Raw genomic sequence first — 14,785 nt, forward strand, 5'->3', positions numbered from 1 at the left:
TAACCCTCAATAAACTCCACAGTATTTAGAACACATGCTTTCGCAATGTACTCGGCAACAGGCAAAAGAACAAATTGCAGCTGTTAGTATTGAACCACCTCCCCGCTCCCGAACTGAAATGCTTCCCGTTTTGGGAATGGTCAATTATTGTAGACATTGGATTCCTGAATATCGGCTGATGGAGGCTCCTCTTCGACAAGCCCCATTACCGAGCATGTCTGCCGAAATGCAACAGACACAGGAAATGAACGCAGCCTTTAATGCTCTTAACACCACTTTGTCAACCGCCTCTGCTCTGGGCATATATGACGATCGAGCTCATTTCCAATTATTTGTGAATGTACAACAAGGGTTTGCTAGTCGCATTTTAACACAACGACATGTGGGCCTCAGCCCACCCATTGCATATTATTCTGCACAATTACGCCATTTGTAACAGAGGCATGCCAGGTTGTCTAAGATCTGTCGCTGACACTGTAATTACGGTAGAAAAGTCCAATCCTGTTGTACTGGATCACTTTGATGAAGGGTCGAGGCCTGAAACGTCTCTCTTACATAGATGCTGCATGGCCTGCTGAGTTCCTCCAGGATCTTGTGTGTATTACCTTGATTTCTAGCATCTGCAGATTTGTCTTGTTTATGATTGTACTCAGACAGCAGTAAGCATCAGGAGGCAATGGGATGCATTCCCACAACAGAATTAAGCCCAGGTCATTGCCACCTCTGGAATGCGATGGTCTTGTCATTTAATCTTGCCGGACGGTTTTGTTACAGTCGTTAAACCACTCAAACTGTATGAGATATACCGGTGTTCTATAACGCTAATCGGCTGCAGGGCGGTGTATCAGTGAGATGGAACTGGAAATTCAAAAGAATGAGTAATGTTCCGTCAGCAAGCTGTACCGCATCATTTAAAGTAATTCTATAATCTTCCCAGCTGAGCGTTTCCAGTAATTTCTCTGTTTAAATCGGATTTCAAATATCGATTACAGTTCCAGATAGAACTCAGTTAGATCCAGAGAAAGAGAGAGATAATACAAAAACGAGCAACTTTTTCCCGTGGCTTTGGAACTTTATTACAGTTCAGCGTACAGTTATTAACAGTGTAAATATATGCACTACATATGCAAAGATATTTATTTTGTTCAGTAGGGACCGGGCGAGTGGACAGAGAGAAACAGAGAATAGAAGAAGTAAGAAAACAGAATATCACGAGGCCTTGGGACGTGAACGGAGGTAAAGACGGAAATATGCTGGGACAAAGAGAGAGAGCAGTCCGGAGATGGAGCCGGAGTTGAAAAAGAAAACAAAAACTCATATGACCCTGCTGTGTTCCAGGCCGATCATGTTTCCCTCACTGTGAAATGCACCAATTTAAACTGCTGTGGGAGAAGGAATAAGCGGGTCGATTCGAGGGCTTCGTGAGAGAGATTGGCAGTAAATCACCGCGAGCATCACTAAGTGGAAGAATGAGGAACAGACGGAGAGAATGGAGAAAACCTGAGTGGAAGTGGCTGGACCGGTCCTCACGGTTCCCGAGTTCGGCAGACATGAATTACAGTCTACGAGTCTGATAAAGGACACATCGCACCTGTACATGGTAGACAGCGAGTGACATATATCGCCACTAAATACTTGCGTTTTTCAGAGAGCTCTGTTGTTCGCGGTTGTACTACATATCGGCAGTCAGATAGCCTTTAGAGGGAACATGGTGTTTGAGTTATGTCTACTGCAGAACGAAACTGGTCGCTCTATGATTTAACATAATCAGTTAACAGTTACAGCGGGTATTTCACCGCGTTTTTCAGCTCCTCTCTGAACTTGCTCTGAGTCACGGCGTAAATACATGTGTTGGTGCAGGAGCTGAGGATCTGCAGCATCGCCGCCGTGGAGTCTGCGATATAAACAGGATCCACGACCGAGTAGCGAGGGATTTTTGTAATCCGTTGGTAGATATCAATTACCACCCGTGTTAACCACAGAAACATAAAACTCCCGATTATACTCAACAGTAAAATGACCGATTTTCTTCGGTTCTCTGTCTCCGGATCCTTGTCATTCTTTCCGTTGCTACCGCCCCGGAGCCCCATCCGGACTTTGTTGGCGAAAAAAATCCGTCTGACAGTCAGAGCATTGAACAATAAAATCAGAATCAACGGGAGACAAGGCATTAAAATGCGATGAATCATCTCAAATGCGGCCCACGAGGGGGACGTAGAAAAACTCTTTTTTGCCAAACAGCCATAGAAAATTCCATTAATTATCATCGTAGGCTGTAATGTGAAGTAGAAAGGGACACTTTCTAAACAGCCCAGAACACTCACTGTCCCGATAACAACAGCCGCCGTTCTTTCGGTGCAATATTTTATTTTCAGCGTTTCACAACAAATGACCACAAATCTGTCACAGGTGAACGCGACTGTCAGCCAGACAGAGACCCCGGTGCTGGATAAAAGTAAGCAATAAACGACACTGCAAACGGGAATCATACGGAAGACAGAAAATCTGAAGTATATCATAACAGTCCACTTCAGTAGAGGGTCAGAAATAACGACCATGAGATCGGCCGCTGCCATTCCCAGCAGGTAGCGAGTGATACATTTGGAGAGGCCGCACTTTCCACGGAACAGGATAACCATCGCCACCAGGTTAACTGCAAGAGAGAGGGGAGGAAGCACTGAAATTACTGACGAGTTCAGGAAATTGAGCAGCAGCGTGATAGCAAACACACGGAAATCTGCAGATGCTGGAAATTCAAGCAACACACACACACACACACAAAGTGCTGGTGGAATGCAGCAGGCCAAGCAGTATCTGTAGGGAGAAGAGCTGTCGACGTTTTGGGCCGAGACCCTTCGTGATAGACTCAGATTAGATCCTGCGATTTGTTTTTTTCTGCCTCAAAACCGGACGCAGATCATATGAACCCGCTGAAAGTGTGCATTATCGGCGTGACAGGGAACTTGCCACGAGTTTTGTAAATTTGTGAAATCTGGGTGAAATGATCAAAATCGACGGGAGGACAGCTGCTTAAAGGCTTCCTCGGCCGCAGTGATGAACGGACATTAAATAACCGCATCACTGGTTCGGAGCAGCACAGGAACAAAATGAAATCCGCATCTGTAGTTCCCTCTGCTCACATTTCTAAAATAAATGAGCCTTTCGCATTGTTCAATTATCCAGTCAAACAATTCACAAGCAAATTCTATGGGCAGAACCATAGAAGGACGACTGGTTCCCACAGATGCAGTAGAGCCAGTGTCCTCCTGTGCACACATTTCTGATCTGCATTATTCCATGACATCGTGGCAGCGGAAAGGATTTCAATCAAAAGCAGCATCTCGGCTACAATACGGAGCGTTGACTACTGCGAAAGCAATGGGATTAATATTGTCAGCGCCTTCCGCCCATGACGGAAATGTGGGGATTGGGCATGTGGCTGTGGAGACAAGTAGCGAGAGAAACACTTCAGATCACTGGAATTAACTATCAGCTTCTGCCGTTTGCATGTGTGACAGCGGCTTACCGGGAATTCCAACGGCTGAAATAACCGGGTAGTAAATGTCTTCTATCCGCCAGATTATTGGATATCCCATTTGAGTGACGCAGTGAACGTTATTGCTCTGAATTCCACAGTTCGGCAAGACACTCTGGGCTGACGTACTGTAACAGGTTTTGATTTATACAGGAGATCGATCCCCAGTGACAAGGTCCCACCTCTGACCACTGTTAGCGAACAAACAAATTACATCACCGGCAGTGTTTCAGTTGCAAATAATGTGGAAATGTCACTAACCGGAACACGTCACTATCCATTGCCATTACCACATTCAGATCCCTCTGTGTAATTCAACCAAAATGTGTAATGAGACCAGTTAGTGAACAATGAGCGGCTCTATTCACAACGTTCCACCGTTGTATTGTCAGCGGTCACGACTGTTCCCGTTTTCCAACCTCAAAGTTACTCTGTGGTTCTCTTTCCGCAAGCATTCCGGAATCGATTTTTCCAGCATTTTCGGTAATTTTTCCATCTGCTGTTTCATCTATCAGTAGATCCGTTTTCCGCACAGTGTACTCTGGATCCAGGGACACATGAAAACCTTCTTAGGCTCCTCCTGCAGACTTTCAGTTAATATCATTCACGTTTTTTCGTTCAACAGCTCCACTTTGGCCGCGAGGGCACCAAACCCACCCCACCCCGTCACACTATGTGCCATCAGATATAAAACATACTCGTTGTGTACAGAGAACCCCTGTCCAGTTCTCCATCAGACCCGAAGGATATCGATTTTTACGTCATTTTGATCAGCTTCCCCAATGCAATAATTATTTCCGATACCTGCATGTTCAGAGCTGTCCACGGATACCTCCATCTCTTCAACTATGTTCCCCAAATCTGTAGGATCTGAGCGCGCGCGCGCGTGTGTGTGTGTGTGTGTGTGTGGGGGGGGGGGGGTTGTATGTGTTCATGTGTGAATGTGCGTGTATATTTCTATGTGTGGATGTGTGCATTTATGCTTATGTGTGTGTAGCTGTATTTGCGCGCGTTTGAGAGAGAGAGAGAGAGAATCTTATAATGCATAGAGTAAAAACATACCGCTGTTGAATCCTTCCTCTCTCTCGCTCTCTCTCTCACACACACACATACACACACACACACACACACACACACACACACACACACACACACACACACACACACACACACACACACACACACACACACACACACACACACAAATAAACGCGAGTTGTCTGCCGATCTCCCTGTTCATGTCCTTCTCTTCCCACTCCGACCGTGTTAAGAAATGTACTAAGCGGTTGAGTCGGCATGAGGTTTAAGGGATAGAAAAAAAATAAAAGTGACACCGAAACAATTGAAAGACGATGTTGTAGATTCCAGAAATATACATAGCAGAATGAAACAACAAAGAGAGTAAATTGGGAGAACGGAAAATAGTCGGCGTAGTCTGCCAGAGAGAAAAGCATTCAGCTTGCAGTGGGGTTCAAGTTGAAAATGAAGACAGGAAACAGTTTACGTAAAATGCAGAAATAGTGAGAGAGAACGACAGCAGTGCATAGACAATCGTCGAACGGGAGGCATTCATTCGGATAATATGAGACCGTGTGTTTCAGGCTCTACCTGCATGACGCCGGTACAGTGTGCAGAGGGATGGTTCATTCTGTACCCACCAGTCACCGGTGCAATGAGAGCATGGGTGGGGAGGAGTGTTCGTTTTTAAGATAAAATTTCCTGCTCCAGACCGAGAGTGTGGTGTTCTTTAGTTCTCACTCCCTGGTTCAGTGTGACAGCGTGTATTTCATGCTGTTCATTTCTTTTTTGCTACAGTGTGAGAGTGTGGGTTTCATTCTGTATCTGTCAGTCTCTGTTACAGTGTGAGAGTGTGGGTTTCATTCTGTATCTGTCAGTCTCCGTTACACTGTGAGAGTGTGTGTTTCATTCTGTATCAGACTGTCTCTTTTACATGTGAGAGTGTGGGTTTCATTCTGTATCTGTCAGTCTCTGCTACAGTGTGAGAGTGTGGGTTTCATTCTGTATCTGTCAGTCTCTCCTACAGTGTGAGAGTGTGGGTTTCATTCTGTATCAGTCAGTCTCTGTTACAGTGCGGCAATGTGAGTTTCATTCTGTATCTGTCAGTCTCTCCTACAGTGTGAGAGTGTGGGTTTCATTCTGTATCTGTCAGTCTCTCCTACAGTGTGAGTGTGTGGGTTTCATTCTGTATCTGTCAGTCTCTCCTACAGTGTGAGTATACGGGTTTCACTCTTTACCGGTCATATTCTGTTACAGTGTGAGAGTGTGCATTTCACTCTGCACCGGTCATATTCTGTTACAGTGTGAGAGTACGGGTTTCACTCTGTACCGGTCATTTTCTGTTACAGTGTGAGAATGTGGGTTTCATTCTGTATCTGTCAGTCTCTCCTATAGTGTGAGAGTGTGGGTTTCATTCTGTTTCTGTCAGTTTCTGCTACAGCGTGAAAGTGTGGATTTCTTTCTGTATCTGTCAGTCTCTCCTACAGTGTGAGAGTGTGGGTTTCATTCTGTATCTGTCAGTCTCTGTTACAGTGTGAGAGTGTGGGTTTCTTTCTGTATCTGTCAGTCTCTGCTACAGTGTGAGAGTGTGGGTTTCACTCTGTACCGGTCATTTTCTGTTACAGTGTGAGAATGTGGGTTTCATTCTGTATCTGTCAGTCTCTCCTACAGTGTGAGAATGTGGGTTTCATTTTGTATCTGTCAGTTTCTGCTACAGTGTGAGAGTGTGGGTTTCTTTCTGTATCTGTCAGTCTCTGCTACAGTGTGAGAGTGTGGGTTTCATTCTGTATCTGTCAGTTTCTGCTACAGTGTGAGAGTGTGGGTTTCTTTCTGTATCTGTCAGTCTCTGCGACAGTATGAGAGTGTGGGTTTAATTCTGTGTCTGTCAGTCTCTGTTACAGTGTGAGAGTGTGGGTTTCATTCTGTATCTGTGAGTCTCTGCTACAGTGTGAGAGTGTGGGTTTCACTCTGTACCGGTCATATTCAGTTACAGTGTGAGAATGTGGGTTTCATTCTGCATCTGGTAAAAATAAAACTCACAAAAACATGTTTCATGTTCCAGCAGCATTGATATGAATACTTTTCACTCAACAATTCCAAATTGCTACCTTCACCGAGCAACTCTGTTTGCCGGTTCTTTCATTCTTTCTTCAATGTGAACCAGGGCGTGAGTTTATTCGAGGGAGGTTCCACTGATAAGTAATATAATGCTCATTTCGATTTTCTGATGACAGCTTCAGACTGGCCTGTATCGCGTTATCCATGTTCACTGATAAAATCGTGACAGTCTTGTTCTGTGTGGTTCTGAGAGTGTTTGTCAGTAGGAGTGTGAGCGAGGTCACGTTTCACATTTCATGGATTAACTACTGAGAAACTGGCGTCATAGTTCTGGCAACAAACCCAACCCACCCTGTCGAACAATGTGCCACCAGAGATAAAACATACCCTCTGTGTACACAGACACTCTGTCCAGTTCTCCTTTAGCCCTAGACGACATTAATAATTGCTTCATTTAAATCACATACCCGAGAATGATATTTAACTTTGATACTTTGAAGTCCAGAGCTGTGACGGTTCCCTCCATCTCTTAATCTATCTTCCCCACATCTTTCGTATCTGTGTGTGTACCTGTGTGTTCGTTATGTATGTGTGTGTGTGCGTGTGTGTGATTGTGTGTGTGTGTGCGTGTGTGTGTGTGTGTGTGTGTGTGTGTGTGTGTGTGTGTGTGTGTGTGTGTGTGTGTGTGTGTGTGTGTGTGTGCGTGTGTGTAGAAGCATCTCTCTCTCTCCAGTAACTCTATTACATTATTTGCCGACGGCCCTGTTCATGCCTTTCTCTTCCATGACTGGACATGATTGAATAGAGTCTGCTTACTGAATAAGCTGAAGTTTCATTGAAACTTTTACGGGACCATGTTGCAGAAACAAGAGACATTCATAGCAGAACGAGAGGAATAAAACAATGAGTTGGGAGAACAGAGAATAATAGTTCAGTCTGCTGGACAGAAAAGGATTGAGGATGTATTAGGTTTCGAGCTGAAATTAAAGAGAGGATTGAAATGAAATTCATATAAATTGCGGGTTAGTGATAGAGAACGAAGGCAGGGCAGAGACAATCAACAAACTGGAGACATTCAATCGAGTGTGTTGTTCAGTCTCTACCGGCTTGCCGCGGGTATAGTGTGAAGAGAAGTGGTTCATTTTGTACTCACTGGCCTCAGTGCACTGTGAGAGTGTGGGGTTCTGAAGGTGACTCTCTCTGGTTCGGTGTGAGTGTATGCATTTCTTTATGTACCGGCCAGTCTCTGCTACAGTGTGAAAGAGTGTTGTCACCGTCTTGTGAGTCTCTGATTCTGTGTGCGCGGGTATATTTTTCTCATTCTTATCCGCTGTTCCTCTGATCTGGGAAATAGTCTTACATTAGGTTCTGTCTTCCCTGCGCTATTTTTAGAGCAAGCGTTTTCTGGAGATGGTTTATTTTAAAATTGTGACATACATCGTGAGCCATGAATGATGACATTTGTATGGAGCAGCACATTCAGCGTCACAGAGTTAATTAGTAACAAGTGCATTCGGTCCGACATCATTCTGCATGCTATTCGTGTCACGGTCCGGTCCGTTGACTCCTCATTTCATTTACTTTCCTTTTCCCCGGATTCCACCGGACTCTTTGATGAAGGCACCTGATTTTCATCCGATCCGGCAGCATAAAACTCCGACTTACATCTGCTCGACGCTGGATCGTCACCTCAGCCAGTGCAGCAATGCACGTTCCGGGCCGCTGAACAGACTGAACTCTAAGTTGCTTCGGGAATCCTGTCGTTTTCGTATCTACCTGAGATTTGCCGGCCGTTTGCTGCTACTCCTAGTCAAGGTACGAATTTTGTCGTTTTCGTGTCCAGCTGAGAATCGCTGGCCGTTTGCCGCTATTCCGAGCCAAGGTACGAATTAGCTGTTGTTGGTTAGTTTTATAGTCTCTTGTCCAGCTGGGGATTTTTGCAGGCCGTTTTCTGCTACTCCGATTCAAGATGTGAATTGTCTGATATTGTTTTGTTTTGTCGTCTCGTGTTCGGCTGAGGATTGCAGGCCGTTTTCCGCTCTTCCGAGCCAAGATACTTATCATCTGTCGTTGCTTGGTTTTTCTCTGTGTCAAGTTCAAGTCCCGGCTCTGTGTCCCAGTTTGAGTCCTGGCTCGGTGTCCGAGTCCGAGTCCAAGCTCCGTGTGAAGGGCCCGTGTCTGGGATCAGGTCCAGGCTCTGTGTCCAAGTCCGAGAGCAGGGCCCGTGTCTGGGATCAGGTCCAGGCTCTGTGTCCAAGTCCGAGACCAGGGCCCATGTCTGAGATCAGGTCCAGGCTCCATGTCTGAGTCCAAGTTCAGGCTCCGTGTCCGTGTCCAAGTCCATGCACCATGAAGAAGCTCCGGGTCCAGGTAACTCTCGTTTATTGTCCAAATTCACGTCCACGTAAGCATTCAATCCTCGCTCTGTGGTCTTCCATGCAACCATTAATAAACACAAGTCTGTTATAATGCGATCTCCGTGCCCGTGTCCTGCATTTGGGTCCGCTTCCAGCCGTTCATTGCAACAAATCGTTGCTAAAGCACCTAGAGGCAATTGAGCAGCAACTGATCAGTAAACTTCTGTAGTTTGGCAACACAACTTCTGAAATGTCGAATGAAAATAAACAAAATAAATATTTTTATTAATTTAAATAAATTACAGTGTAATTAAGTTCACAAATTGATCGAAAGAAGACGTACCAACGCAGTGCTTTTCATGTTCTTTCAATATTTATATGAATACTTTTCCCTCAGCAATTTTAAATTGCCCCCTTCACCGTGTACCTCTGCTCTCTTATGTTTGCCGATTCTGTCACATATATTTCAATGTGCAGCAGACTATGCATTGATTTGAGTAATGTCCCACTCATAAATCATATGATATTCATTTCGATTTCCTAATGACAGATTCCGACTGATCTGTGATAGGACAGTTGTTAAATTACTTCAGTTTTAAAATTGCCACTACTTTGCTCTGTCCAACACTGAGAGGGATTGGGAGTAAAAATGCGAGGGAAGCTCAAGTTTCACATTTAGAGTAGACCAAAGTTTCACGTTGCAACACGCGGCTGATTGATGAACTCCGGAGAATTTGACGTCACAGCAACGTCACAGTGCAGCCGGGAAAGTACACCTCGTCATGGACATGGTGGGTGGAAGAGCTTGTTCCTGTGTTGCAAGCACATTACACCCATCAGTGCATAAGAACGAGATGAATGGAGGGGATTGGACGGCAGACGATTAATAGACGTCTGCCTGCAATGTGTTCACATCACCTGGACAAGATAGCATCATGCAACACTAGAGCACAGGAAGAAGCCCTCCGATTCATTACTTCTGCTTTGAACACGATACCGAATGAGACTAAAGTGATTACTGTACATGACCCATCTCCCTTCATTCAATGCATACTCGTGCTTTGACTGAATCTCGAGGTTATATCTCAACAGACGTCAAACAATTACCATCAGTCACCTTCTTGAAGTAAACATTTGAGAATGCAAGAGAAAACACTGATGGATAAAAAAAGGTAGAGGTTCACTTAAAGACATCCCCGGAAGGAAGCAGGAAGGCTGGAGAATTAGCCAAACTAGAATCAAGTTGGGTGGTGAAATGGAGTACAGATATAGAGGTAGGGATAATAGAGAAACCAGCAAACTGCCACATATATACTAAGTAATGACACAGCAACTGGACCAGGAGTTAACAAATGTAATGTTAGAAGATAATTCTGAAGACTTTGGGAAATATCAAGGGATACAGGCACGGTATTGAATTATACTTGATAGTGGTAAATTCGAGGTGCGGAATTCTGAAAGAAAACAAATGATGTATTAACACCATGACATTTGTGAACATCAAAGATCAGATAGAACTATGGAACAGTTGAAGAAATTGTGTTGGTGGCCAGAACTGCGAGCAGATATACATTATTGTAAGAATTGTTTGATTTGTATCCAGTGAGAGCCCAGATAAATCGGGTAGAAATGCAGTTTTAAGACACGCCCTGTAGAAGGACCATGTGTTAACTTGCATGTTAATTCGGTTGGATCTTGACCTCCATCCTCTGGAGGACTGAAATATATTTTCGAGATAGTAGATGCGTTCACCAAGTGGATAGCGGCTTTCCCAACTAGATATTGAAAACCGCTGACGTGACAGCCAGGATTTTGTTCGACAGAGTTTCTTCACGCTGTGTATTGCAATGCTGTCTGGGATCAGTCATGATCGCTACACCCACATGTGAAACCCTCTGGGCTAAAAACACATGTTGGTATCCCTTACTGGCCACAATAGAATGGAATTGCTGAACGGATGAAAAAAAACACATTAAAGACAATGTTATCTAAAATGAAATGGTTAGAATCCCTGTTTGGGCTAGATTTATCACAGACCGAGTATGATGGCATCGGAAAGGACAAATGCAAGAAGCAATTAATTGACTGTATTAAGGAGGCCCATTATGATGCCGCCCATAACATGTGGCGGAAGAAACAGCAGAACCTCGAAATTGGGAGTCGGAATTAGGACAGAAGGTTATGATCTCATTATATCAGCCCAGCCCGCTTACATCTTCGCGATCTGTAGGGACATAGTAAGTCTATCAGTATATTGAATCCAGACCGTTCCGAACAAGTTGGGTTGGAATCATATTTAACCCATTCAAACCCCTTGGAGATAGTCAATGTAGTCTAGTAGCTGAGTTCCAGAAAGTATGTTGTCAATGGGATGCCCTGGATCGAGATGAGATGATCCTCTTAGATTTATGTTTCAGATAATTGACGGTGATGTGTATACAAGGCGTTGAAGTTAGCTTTAGTAGGACCATTCATAACGTCAGAATGTTTGGTAACAGGGGATATTTGGCTGGTGGCTTCAAAGCTGACGCCTTCAGAAGGCAATGGACAGTTGTGGATGGAGCGTTTTCTCCCTGGATGTCGGTGACCAGTGGAGTACTGCGGAGATCTGTTCTGAGACCTAAGGCTTTTAGTGTTTTTATGAATAATTCGGATAAGGAAGTGGAAGTGTGGTTTATTGTATTTGCTGTGATGTGAAGGCTGGTGCAATTATGGAGAGTAGAGACGGTTGCCACCGATTTCCAACAGGACAGTGACCGTCCGCAGAGCAGCGCTGAGAAGTTATAGATGGAGTTAAACACGGAAAGGTACGAAGTGATTCACTTTGGAAGGATGAATTTGAAGGAAAAGGTGATACTTTCTCGAGTCAATAGAGGGCCGCGCATTAATTCGATTCCGCAATGGAAACAGAGGGGTGAGACTTTCTCCAATAAGGAGATGCCCGTCATCGCTACGAGTGCCACAAAAGGTAGGGAGTGCTGCACTGCAAGAGCAGAATGAAGTGTAATTGAAAGATGAGCTGGAACACATCCGTTGTTCTGCACGTATTACAGTGCCGCTGAAAAGGCAATATCCCTGAAAGTGAACCTGGAGAGAGAAAAATATACAATTTCGTGGCAAATAATAGAACAGCCTGGGAACCTGCGGATAGTTCACAGAATTTAATTATTACTTTTGTTCAAACAGAGAATAGATGGAAAAATAATGGGAGAGTTGTGGCAGATTTGACAATATATTTAACATTCTCACTAAAATGGGGTGGTCAAGGCTTTCACTGGTAGAGGTCAGGTTCCTCCCAAACGGCCCATGTGTGCATTGAAAAACATAGCTCTTCAAACTGTCCTCAGTCCTCGCTAATTTCACGAAGACACGTTCCCTTTTTGACCGCAGGTCTCTGGAATATCGCTGTGGATCTTTAAAAGTTTTGGGAGGAATATAAGTGCAGTGTTATTGTAAACATGTTAGCTGTCATTGTCAATTACATCACTCAAACCGCCCGGAATGACTGGAACGAAAGAAAGAAAAGAATGAACGAATGTTCCCCTTCGATAATGTGTACTTTAAAAGCAACGGAAAAATAAAAATATCCGATTTAAATAGTTGAAGCCAGGTATGATGGAAAATAACATGGAAAATTCACATCATATTTTGTTTTAAAGCAAATGGATTGCTGTATCCTTTGAGGAATCAATTTCACGACACGGTGACAGAGTGAGTAAAATAGTTTAACGTAATTGTCTGTGCATTTGGTTGTCATTAATGTCTCTGACGTTATAGCCACGCTAATTACCTCAGGGAATTGTTCTCACCTCAATAAAAGTCTGCTAAACCGATCCCCAGTCCATCTGAGCAGCTGAAACGTTCCGTACAACTGAACGCTGCTTCTGACGGAATATGGGATATCCGGCGATTTACTACATCGCGGCCATTTTCTATCCAACACTTGTAGCGGTTGGTATCCCCGGTAAGATGCCGGAGCTGGTTACTTTATGTACGATGCCGACGTCCTGCTGTTACTCTGCTGAGGTATCCGCGCTGTTACTAAGCACAGATGCTACCGTCGGCTGCAACGTGTTTCCGGAATGGAGGATTTAAGAGGATTGTTTCATCTTCATTTTCCGTACTTTGATCGAAGCGATTTTTTTTTCTTTTGTCAATTACGTTGGTTCCAATATTGACAATGTTTCATAATTTCACCTCGCTAGGCTCTCTGAAGTTATGCTGGTCTCTGCGTTTCTAGGTCCGAGTCTCTATCAGTGTAGACAATTCGACCTTAAAACAACGTGGCAGCTTATTTAAATGATCGTCCAGTTTATTTTCGACAATTGCGTTTGTAATTCTGTAAGTAAGTAAATGAGAACTCGTGCTTTACACCTCATTGATTCCTCTTTGACACCACTACAAATAATCCTGTCAGATCTTTCACCTCTAATAATGGAAATGGTGTTGTTTACTGAGGCGATCGACTGTTTTCCCGTACGTGAGCCGTGGAACTCTGATGCCTCGCTTTAAACTGTGGGAAGGTGACGAGCCCACTGACACTCTCATCCGTCACTGTCCTGCAGCCGGAGTGCAGCGACTGAGACCTCACACACTATATTCACTCCTTTCACTTCCAAATAAATCATATCCTGAATAGCATCGGAAAAAATGGGGGCATTCGGGGAATTGCTGCGGACAATATATCTATTTTGTTTGCATATTTCTTGAAATTAACTTAACAGCCATTGTGATCCTATCTCAGGGAAAATGCGGGCTCTCCAAATGCATCACCCGTTACCTGGTTGGAATGGCAACAGCGGATCTGACGGTTGTGATTGCTGTTGCTTTAGTGGAACAGGCATACAATATCTATATTTATTCTATTTATATTTCTATTTTTCCAATTTCTTTTAGTTAACTTAACGGCTATTGTGATCCTATCTCGAGGAAAATGCGGACTCTCCAAATGCATCACCCGTTACCTGGTTGGAATGGCAACAGCGGATCTGATGGTGGTTATAGTTTTTGTTTTAGTGGAACAGACCAACAGTATCTACATTTATTCCAAATCCCTGCTCATCACTCCTGTATGCGCTCTGACACTTGTACTTGTCACTGTAACGACAGACTGTTCTGTTTGGTTTACGGTCAGTTTTACCTTCGATCGTTTCATCGCAATATGTTGTCGAAAGCTGCGGGAGAGATACTGCACTGAGAGAACAGCAACGGTGCTTATCGTGACCGTGGTTTTAGTGAGCTGCGGGCGATGTGTTCCGTTATACTTTTCCATTGAACCTTATGTCATCATTGACAACACGCCGTGGCGATGCACCACTACATACGAATACGTTACTTCACCCCTGTGGAGAGGATACGAATTACTGGAGAGTATTTTAACACCATTGCTACCAATCGGCTTAATCATGGCGTTCAACGGGTTAACTGTAAGACATATCGTTGTGGCAAATAGAGTCCGCAGAAGGCTTCGGAACAGCAACGACAATCAGAAAGATGCCGAGGTGAAAAAACGCACAAAATCGATGATTTTGTTGTTTTCTATATCAGCTAATTTCATATTACTTTGGATGCCCTATGTAGCTTGTTCCCTGAAATGGCAAGTACAAAATTATTTTTACGAGGACAAATACTTGAGTTCCCCGGTATACATCCTACAACAATTTGGGAACGTGTTGCAAATTCTCAGCATGTGCACCAATACTTGTATCTATACACTGACACAAATGAAATTCAGGGAAGAGCTGAAGAATGGAATGAAGTATGTGTTTACGTTAAATGGCCATCTGTGTAGATAACGCCCGCGTGTAATGGCAATTCT

The sequence above is a fragment of the Hemitrygon akajei genome, unplaced genomic scaffold (assembly GCF_048418815.1).
Source record: "Hemitrygon akajei unplaced genomic scaffold, sHemAka1.3 Scf000184, whole genome shotgun sequence".
In the NCBI taxonomy this organism is placed as follows: domain Eukaryota; kingdom Metazoa; phylum Chordata; class Chondrichthyes; order Myliobatiformes; family Dasyatidae; genus Hemitrygon; species Hemitrygon akajei.